Source organism: Physella acuta, unplaced genomic scaffold (genome assembly GCF_028476545.2).
Source record: "Physella acuta isolate Inbredline_101_S28 unplaced genomic scaffold, ASM2847654v3 ptg002708l, whole genome shotgun sequence".
NCBI classification, from domain to species: domain Eukaryota; kingdom Metazoa; phylum Mollusca; class Gastropoda; family Physidae; genus Physella; species Physella acuta.
Window position 1 is genome coordinate 1 of NW_026734141.1, and position 10,647 is coordinate 10,647.

Below are 10,647 nucleotides of genomic sequence, written 5' to 3' on the forward strand. Positions count from 1 at the left end.
AACTAGGCGTCGATCTAGAATTCTAGATCTAACGCTCTAGCTTAACTAAAATAATATAAACAGGAGGGTGGATCTATTCAAAATACTGTTTCAAAAATTACAATAATAATTTCACGGTGAAAAAAAAAAAGGCAGGCGATCCATGGTAAATTAAATGCTAATTAAGGATGTTGCTTAAAAGGTTAGGTTGGCCTGGGACGCCAGTATTTCTCTAGAGTCTAGATCTAGAATTACTAGATTCTGTAGGAATGAGTAGCCTAGGTATTAATAATTGAATGCATTAGTAATTATTAGTAGCTAACATAAGATTTAGTTCAGTAAAAACTAATAGATCTAGATTTTAGGTCCAATTGTTGGCTATCAGACTTGATGCTTGATTGTAATGATTATTAGGTTTGAGCAATTAATTTTTTTAAACATTTTTTTAATTATTAGTATTAGTGAGAAGTCATCATTAGTGGGAGTAAATTTACTTCTTTCCAGTCTGGTTCTGGGTTTCCTTGTAGCCTATATAATCTAGATCTAGTTGGTGATAATATTAATAAATATTGTTTCCCATTTTAAATACTCAGGCGGTTTGTTTGAAAGTCTGACCGCAGCTCCATATTCATTGACTGTCGAAGCACCGCATAAAATGAATTAGCTTATATCCAGGGCTGGCCTGGTCTGCCTGTTATTGTGACTGAATTGTCCTACAGACAAGACCTGAAGAAGCTCTCGTTAAGTAATAAGTGTACAGCTTGCTTTTAGCCTGGCGCGGGGATCTTTCCACCGGCCACTTTAACATTCTGCGACAGGGCAGGCCTTTACTTTAAGCTTTAATCTTAGCTGGTTCCGCTTTAACACAGGGTATTCTTTTGTCTTTAAGTATACCGCTTTCTTTTATCAGCCTGTAAACCCTGTGTCGGCTACCGGTATCTCATCCGCCAGGGCAAAACAATTTCCAGTTTTTAAATTAAGCTGGTGTCATTTTTAAAACCAATGATTAGGATTTTGGCACAATGCTTATTTTTCTATATACACAAGATGAATTTCACATCATTTTCTGATTTCAGTTTAAGTTTGAAAGCATGTAAAATGTCAATTTGTCCTGCTATGTGATTTTTCTTTCATTTATTTTTTGCTAACCCATGGCCATCACATTATGAAGGCTCTACTAATATCTTTAGGCTGGGGCCAGTACCTTAACCGACTGTCGTCAAAATGAAAAAACTGACAGAAGAGCGCAATTTAATACACACAACAGATATATATGTATCCGAACAAACAAATAAATATATTGGAACATATATACATACCTTTATATATACACACTGATATATACATATATATATATATTTACATAATAAATACATTATATATGAATATATTCTATATATATAATTTATTTATTTATACATATATATATATATATATATATATATATTTGTATTATATCCTTATATATTATGAATATATATATTAATTCTTATATGATATATATTTGTAAATATAAATTATATATATGTGTGTATATATATATCCTTCTGTTTGCTGGGGTAGAAAAAAAAAAACTTATAATTATAATATTCTGAAGGATATTATTTTACTTGAGCGTCTTTCGTCTACACTCAAATATATATATTTGAATATACATTCAAATATATATTCAATGAATATACATTTAGACACACATGTAAATATATATATATATATATATATATATATATATATATATATATATATATATATATATATATATATATATATACACAAAACATGCATATATATACATACGTATATATAGACATATATACAATATTCGTCTATTCAATATTTTTACATTATATATATATATATATATATATATATATATATATATATATATATATATATATATATATATATTTATATATATATATATATATATTTATATATATTAAAAAAAATATACATATATGAAATTACTTTTTACACATATTTATTTATGTTTCTATAATATATGGAAGGATATTAATTTACTCAAGTGTCTGCCTTGGGTGTTTATATAAAAAGAGAAGGGTTGAACTAATGAGAGGAATAAAAAAAATCTTTATATTCAATCTTATTTATTTATTTTGTATATGTTATAGACTGGCATACATTTTTTTCTCTCTGGTTTATGTGAAAGGAGCTTGCAGGGATTCAAATTATTATTTTTTGCATTGAAATTCATTCTTTATTAATCACAGCTATGTTGCAGGCATATAAATACTTCCCTTTGGGCTCAAGTTGCTTTGAAAGAATCCTTGTCAGTATAGAACTAGTACCAGGACCATAAATGTATGCCCCAGGGCAAATGTTAAGAAAACCTCATCATTTTACAACTCTCCAACTGACCAAGGACTTAAGAAATGATGCTTCTGCGCAAACTTTCTCGTCAGCCGGTAAGAGATCAACCTCCTTTTGATTGTTTAAATTTTAATCTGTGCTGAAATCATTGTGCGGGCTGGCAAAGAAAACCATGAACTTCTTGAAAGCTGTGTACTTGAGCTCATGTTATTTTTTATTTTCTGTAATTTGAAAAAAAAAAAAAGTATATATATGATAATAAAAAAAAAAGTTCAGAGTATTTAATTGTTGTTTTGTCTTGTTAAAGAGAATGTATGTTGTGCAGAAGTGTAACCAACTCATTTTCAAGCCAGGACTAGCAAAAGACAAAACAAAAAGAATCATATGATATGATGGTAGTAGGAAAAAAATAAATCAGTGAACAAATGGTGGCAGATGCATGCCTTAGCAATCTGACATGGTAGCTTTAATGAAAGAAAAAACAAAAATAATAAAAACACCAAAAGCCACATTCACACAGTTATGTTCAACATATATAATGAAGACAGAAAAAAACCAACCCACCAGAATGGATGTATTGTAATGAAAATGGCAGTTAGCACTGGTGATAAGAATCAAAGTGTTGGCTAATAATTCCTATTACAACAGCCAGCCTTATAATCTGAATTAAAACTATTAAATCCCATTCATCCCTTGGATCTATGCCAAACAACACACAATAAATGATATGCATAGAGGTGTGCTGATGCCCTGTGTGAGATGCAGAATGAAATAGTGTTTTTTAAAAAAAGGAGCCACCCAGTAATAAGTATGTGGCCTTTTTATGTCTAGTTTAAAGGATAGAATTAGCATGAAATGTGTTAAGAGAATAGTGTGTGCAGTTGTTGGGATAGGCATATTACTATGCAGGCCTATGTATGTATGTATATCTATCTCTACTTATTAAAGAAAAGAATGACTAAACAAAAAACAACTGTAACATGGCAGCTACACAGAGTGGGTGGGTAGGTGGATAAGGGAGGGAAAACTCGTTCAATGTAAACCAAACCGAGCTAATTGGGAATGGGTGGAGGCCCTGAAAAGGGCCGAGTAGTAGAGCCACACAACAAGCAAGCCAGGTGGTTGTTTGCTGTTGTGTTTATTTGCTGGTGGTGTACTTGGTGACAGCCTTGGTGCCTTCACTGACGGCGTGTTTGGCCAGCTCACCGGGCAGGAGGAGACGGACAGCGGTCTGGATCTCCCTGGAGGTGATGGTGCTGCGCTTGTTGTAGTGGGCAAGACGGCTGGCTTCAGCTGAAATGCGCTCAAAGATGTCGTTGACGAAGGAGTTCATGATGGACATGGCCTTGGAGGAAATGCCAGTGTCAGGGTGCACCTGCTTCAAGACTTTGTAAATGTAGATGCTGTAGCTTTCCTTTCTCCTCCTCTTCTTTTTCTTGTCACCGGTGCGTACGGCTTTAGCCTTACCGGCCTTCTTGGCTCCCTTGGAAGAAACTTTAGGTGGCATGTTGTTTTCTTTTCAACGGCTTGAACAGAAATGAGGCGAACCCACCGCCGGCCGCCCTTTTATATGAAACGGCGAGGAAATTTGGAGAGTACGAGTACGAGTACGAACGCCAAGCCGCTACGCAGCCAATCAGAACGCTCGCTTGGTGACGAACGGATTTCCTCGCCGTTTCGTATAAAAGGGCCGATCTCGCCGTTAAGTCTTCATTCATAGCCTACAGCCGCAATCGCTGTGTCGCTATACTCTTCTCGCTCCTAACCAACTCACAATGTCCGGACGTGGTAAAGGCGGTAAAGTCAAGGGAAAGTCCAAGTCTCGCTCCTCCAGGGCAGGCCTTCAATTCCCAGTCGGACGTATTCATCGTCTGTTGAGGAAAGGAAACTATGCTGAGCGTGTCGGTGCTGGTGCCCCAGTCTACCTAGCCGCCGTCCTCGAGTATTTGGCCGCTGAAGTGCTCGAGTTGGCCGGCAACGCTGCCAGAGACAACAAGAAGACAAGAATCATTCCTCGTCACCTCCAGCTGGCCATCCGTAACGACGAAGAGTTGAACAAACTTTTGTCGGGTGTCACCATCGCCCAGGGTGGTGTCCTCCCCAACATCCAGGCCGTGCTTCTGCCCAAGAAGTCACAGAAGACACCCGGTGGCAAGAGCTAAACAGTGTCACCCTGCTGCCCACTGTCCACCTAGCCTACTACTGTCCTTTTCAGGACAACCAAAGTTTACCCAATTAGCTTTCGTTGTGTGTCAATGAACAAAAATCGAGTTTTCCAACCCTACCCTACCCTACTTGTTTCAAACTGTATTAATAACGCATCAATATGTCACTCACTAGCAGTATGAGATCATTATTATAGATGTATAATACTTACACTGGTTTACACGAGCAGAACAGGGAGGGGGGCGGTCATATTAATAGTAGTAACTGGACATATTTTAGGGGTATTCGCTCATAGATACAAATGTAAATAGAATCTTTTTTTCTTTAAATGTGCTCCGTTTAACCCTTGTCTACAAGAAATAAGGGTGGTCGTTATTTTAAAATTCTATTCTTTAACCCACCGCTAGTCTACCATTTTTATTTTATATCTTCTTGTTTTTAAAAACAAATATGTTTGATTACAATCCTTCCCCCTCATTTATTTACACACTATTATTACCGCCGATCGAGCGGGCGAATTGGGTAAGAATTGGGTCAGAATATCTACATAGGTCTATAGACTAGGTCTAGATCTAGATTGTTTCATGCAGTCTATGTTGGGTTCTTTTCTAATCACTCACACACATTCATAATTCATTGAAGAGGACAGAAGCAAACACACCGTTACCCATGACAAGCGGCACAACCAAGGATTTCATTTGAACGAAGAATATTTTGTGTTATCGGCCCTGTCTGCTATTAATAGATCGCTCGGCTGGATACCGAGCGATCTAAAAATAATCTGCTAGGTATGTCGACGCTGTCTCAACGTTGTGTGGCTGCTTCTGGCCAATCAGCGTTGTTAAACTCGTACTCGTCCAATGGGAGAGCTTCGTTGCGCTAAGGGTTTGGCGGACGGTTATAAAAGGACCAGCAGCGCTGGGCTGCCACATTTCTTAAACTGACTATCATCCAGTTGAGATACCGCCATGGCCAGAACAAAACAAACCGCCCGTAAATCCACCGGAGGCAAAGCCCCACGTAAACAGCTGGCCACCAAAGCCGCCAGAAAGTCAGCACCAGCCACCGGCGGTGTTAAGAAGCCCCATCGTTACAGGCCTGGAACCGTCGCCCTGAGAGAAATCCGTCGTTACCAGAAGAGCACTGAGCTGCTCATTCGCAAGCTGCCATTCCAGCGCCTGGTCAGAGAAATCGCCCAGGACTTCAAGACTGACCTTCGCTTCCAGAGCTCCGCTGTCATGGCCCTGCAGGAGGCTAGCGAGGCTTACCTCGTCGGTCTGTTTGAAGACACCAACCTGTGCGCCATCCACGCCAAGCGTGTCACCATCATGCCCAAGGACATCCAGCTAGCCAGACGTATCCGTGGTGAGCGTGCTTAAGAGGTTTCTTTTAAGCCCAAACCACCACCCCCTGTCCTCAACCAAGGTCCTTTTTAGGACCACCTGACAACGTTCAGATTAGCAGTGAAGGTCCCCCACCTCACGAGTTTCCACCCACCCACCCACTACACCCCCTGCCCATGTCTGCCACTCTACTACTACTACTACATCTATTAGTATTATTCTGGGGGATGCGGGAGATAGGTTCTATTCATTTATCTCTTTAATTCAACTCACACATCACATTGCTATTTGAATTCGTGTATGCATGCTGTTGATATTGTTTTATTTATCTCAAATGTGAAGAAAGGAGAGAATAAATTTTATATTTTTCTTTCACCCACCCACCCACCACCCTATCCATTGCTTTTTAAAATATATAAAAAAGAAAAACCCTTTAGGGTTAGAGCTAGATATCTAGATCTTAATCGGAGAGCAGAAATTATTCTTAACGACTACACGCCATAGATTATTTAATTATTAGAAGCCTAACTAACCTATTCGTTTCACGATGTAAACAAACCACTGCGAGTACGGAGCGGAGTACGAGAATATTATTTCGTTCGTACTCGACCAATCAGCGTTCGAGATTCTCTCGTACTCGCATAATGAGCTCGCTCGTACTCGCATAATTAGGTGTAGGGAAATATTTCAGTTTTATTCGCACAAAACGGTGAAAATAACGTCTAATACCATATTTTAACATGACAAACGTGGATCTTTTCTATGCCTACACGTGTGGGCAATGAAACTCTTTATTTTTTATCCAAGGGTCGCATAGCAGAATAGGTGAAAAAATGACTTTGAAAACGACACCGTTAGCCGACAAGCCAGCAACATTCCAGTCGACACGGCAAGCTGCTTTTTCATTGGCTGGCTCATTCGCCGACCGCTTTTGGTTGGGCGGTGTCCGCCATATTGAACGAACTCGAGCCCAGGACCGTATATAAGGAGCGAGTTTCTCTGCAGACGGCGTTTTTCGAACACTCGTTCATCAACAAAGAAAAAAAATTCAATATGTCTGGCCGAGGCAAGGGTGGTAAGGGACTCGGCAAAGGAGGCGCCAAGCGTCACAGGAAGGTGTTGCGTGATAACATCCAAGGTATCACCAAGCCAGCCATCCGTCGTCTTGCTCGCAGAGGTGGTGTCAAACGTATCTCTGGTCTGATCTACGAAGAAACCAGAGGTGTCCTCAAGGTGTTCCTTGAAAATGTCATCCGTGATGCCGTCACCTACACTGAGCACGCCAAGAGGAAGACCGTCACTGCTATGGATGTCGTCTATGCTCTGAAACGTCAAGGTCGCACCCTGTACGGCTTCGGCGGTTAAACTCAACCCAGGACCACCCATTTGTTCTACCCATCCGGCCCTTATTAGGGCCACCCATACGTTTCCGAATTAGCTCGAGTGGTTGTAACCCCTACACGAATGTTTTCCATACCTACCCCTTACTTACTGAGTTACTTCTTCCTCCTTATTACTTAGGTTTGATTGTACAATTATTTGGTTGTAGCCTACTTAGTTTATTTATTTAATTTGGGCAGAGTGGTCATCTTTCCTTTGGTTTTTAAGGGGTTTGTTTCCATGGGTGGGGAGGGTCGAGGTAGCCTACCGTGAAGGCACAAAAGAAACAAACAAAAAATATTTCGATATTACAAAAGTGTTCACAGGTATGTGGTGAACTTAGGAAAGAGTACAGGTGGTAAGAATAGGTGTCCAGTGGGGTAAAAACAAAAGACAAAAGATGAAAAAAAGTCTACAACACGTGGTGTTCCCAAGCGGTCACCCATCTAAGTACTAACCACGCCCGACGTTGCTTGACTGCGGTGATCGGACGAGAACCGGTATTTTCAACGTGGTATGGCCGTAGACATCGGTGTGAGAAAATTGGGGCTTATAAATATACTCAAACGAAATCAGCAGTTATTCGTCCTTTTCTGGCTACAATAATGATTTCACTGCTTTCCTCATATTATTTCAATAATAAAAAACGCCCTAAATCGCCACAAAAGCGAAACATTGTTTTAATATCGAATACTATGTGCCTTTTTTTCCCTCTACAGCCATTGGTCGCTATTTTTAACCTGAGGCGGTAACCACCGGTAGACTTCCCTGAGCTACTAATTTTCGAGCATCGCGCGTTGTAAAATACAAAATAAATACATTTTCCCCATTTTCCTTGACTAAAATCAGAAAACCAGGTGCCCCCTGCATCCGACCTGTCCTTTAACTATCGCTTTCATGTGAAATGATCTATCGGAAAGGCGATACTTTAACTTTTTTGGGTCTCCCGCTCACTCACTCCTTCCGAAACATTCTGCACGAATTCATTCAATTTTAATCCAACTCATCACATAGATCTAGATCTAGCCGCCTACAAGTCTACTAATTTAATGTTTGAGAAATAGTTCAATGCTTTTCATTTATTAATTATTCTTTTAACCTTTTCCCACGACAACTGGCACATTTATTTTCAGTCTATTAATATTCTGGCTTTATTTTAAAACACGCAACTAGGCGTCGATCTAGAATTCTAGATCTAACGCTCTAGCTTAACTAAAATAATATAAACAGGAGGGTGGATCTATTCAAAATACTGTTTCAAAAATTACAATAATAATTTCACGGTGAAAAAAAAAAGGCAGGCGATCCATGGTAAATTAAATGCTAATTAAGGATGTTGCTTAAAAGGTTAGGTTGGCCTGGGACGCCAGTATTTCTCTAGAGTCTAGATCTAGAATTTCTAGATTCTGTAGGAATGAGTAGCCTAGGTATTAATAATTGAATGCATTAGTAATTATTAGTAGCTAACATAAGATTTAGTTCAGTAAAAACTAATAGATCTAGATTTTAGGTCCAATGTTGGCTATCAGACTTGATGCTTGATTGTAATGATTATTAGGTTTGAGCAATTAATTTTTTTAAACATTTTTTTAATTATTAGTATTAGTGAGAAGTCATCATTAGTGGGAGTAAATTTACTTCTTTCCAGTCTGGTTCTGGGTTTCCTTGTAGCCTATATAATCTAGATCTAGTTGGTGATAATATTAATAAATATTGTTTCCCATTTTAAATACTCAGGCGGTTTGTTTGAAAGTCTGACCGCAGCTCCATATTCATTGACTGTCGAAGCACCGCATAAAATGAATTAGCTTATATCCAGGGCTGGCCTGGTCTGCCTGTTATTGTGACTGAATTGTCCTACAGACAAGACCTGAAGAAGCTCTCGTTAAGTAATAAGTGTACAGCTTGCTTTTAGCCTGGCGCGGGGATCTTTCACCGGCCACTTTAACATTCTGCGACAGGGCAGGCCTTTACTTTAAGCTTTAATCTTAGCTGGTTCCGCTTTAACACAGGGTATTCTTTTGTCTTTAAGTATACCGCTTTCTTTTATCAGCCTGTAAACCCTGTGTCGGCTACCGGTATCTCATCCGCCAGGGCAAAACAATTTCCAGTTTTTAAATTAAGCTGGTGTCATTTTTAAAACCAATGATTAGGATTTTGGCACAATGCTTATTTTTCTATATACACAAGATGAATTTCACATCATTTTCTGATTTCAGTTTAAGTTTGAAAGCATGTAAAATGTCAATTTGTCCTGCTATGTGATTTTCTTCTTCATTTATTTTTTGCTAACCCATGGCATCACATTATGAAGGCTCTACTAATATCTTTAGGCTGGGGCCAGTACCTTAACCGACTGTCGTCAAATGAAAAAACTGACAGAAGAGCGCAATTTAATACACACAACAGATATATATGTATCCGAACAAACAAATAAATATATTGGAACATATATACATACCTTTATATATACACACTGATATATACATATATATATATATTTACATAATAAATACATTATATATGAATATATCTATATATATAATTTATTTATTTATACATATATATATATATATATATATATATATTTGTATTATATCCTTATATATTATGAATATATATATTAATTCTTATATGATATATATTTGTAAATATAAATTATATATATGTGTGTATATATATATCCTTCTGTTTGCTGGGGTAGAAAAAAAAAACTTATAATTATAATATTCTGAAGGATATTATTTTACTTGAGCGTCTTTCGTCTACACTCAAATATATATATTTGAATATACATTCAAATATATATTCAATGAATATACATTTAGACACACATGTAAATATATATATATATATATATATATATATATATATATATATATATATATATATATATATATATATATATACACAAAACATGCATATATATACATACGTATATATAGACATATATACAATATTCGTCTATTCAATATTTTTACATTATATATATATATATATATATATATATATATATATATATATATATATATATATATATATATATATTTATATATATATATATATATATTTATATATATTAAAAAAAATATACATATATGAAATACTTTTTACACATATTTATTTATGTTTCTATAATATATGGAAGGATATTAATTTACTCAAGTGTCTGCCTTGGGTGTTTATATAAAAAGAGAAGGGTTGAACTAATGAGAGGAATAAAAAAAATCTTTATATTCAATCTTATTTATTTATTTTGTATATGTTATAGACTGGCATACATTTTTTTTCTCTCTGGTTTATGTGAAAGGAGCTTGCAGGGATTCAAATTATTATTTTTTGCATTGAAATTCATTCTTTATTAATCACAGCTATGTTGCAGGCATATAAATACTTCCCTTTGGGCTCAAGTTGCTTTGAAAGAATCCTTGTCAGTATAGAACTAGTA

At 36.9% G+C, this 10,647-nt stretch overlaps 1 non-coding gene across 1 annotated transcript; it reads right to left on the reverse strand.

Annotated features, from left to right (window-relative positions):
• Positions 1 to 7,608: 7,608 nt before the first annotated feature.
• LOC131934016 (5S ribosomal RNA) lies at positions 7,609 to 7,727 on the reverse strand. The gene has a single exon (XR_009385391.1). It is a non-coding gene; the product is annotated as a 5S ribosomal RNA (ribosomal RNA).
• Positions 7,728 to 10,647: the final 2,920 nt, after the last annotated feature.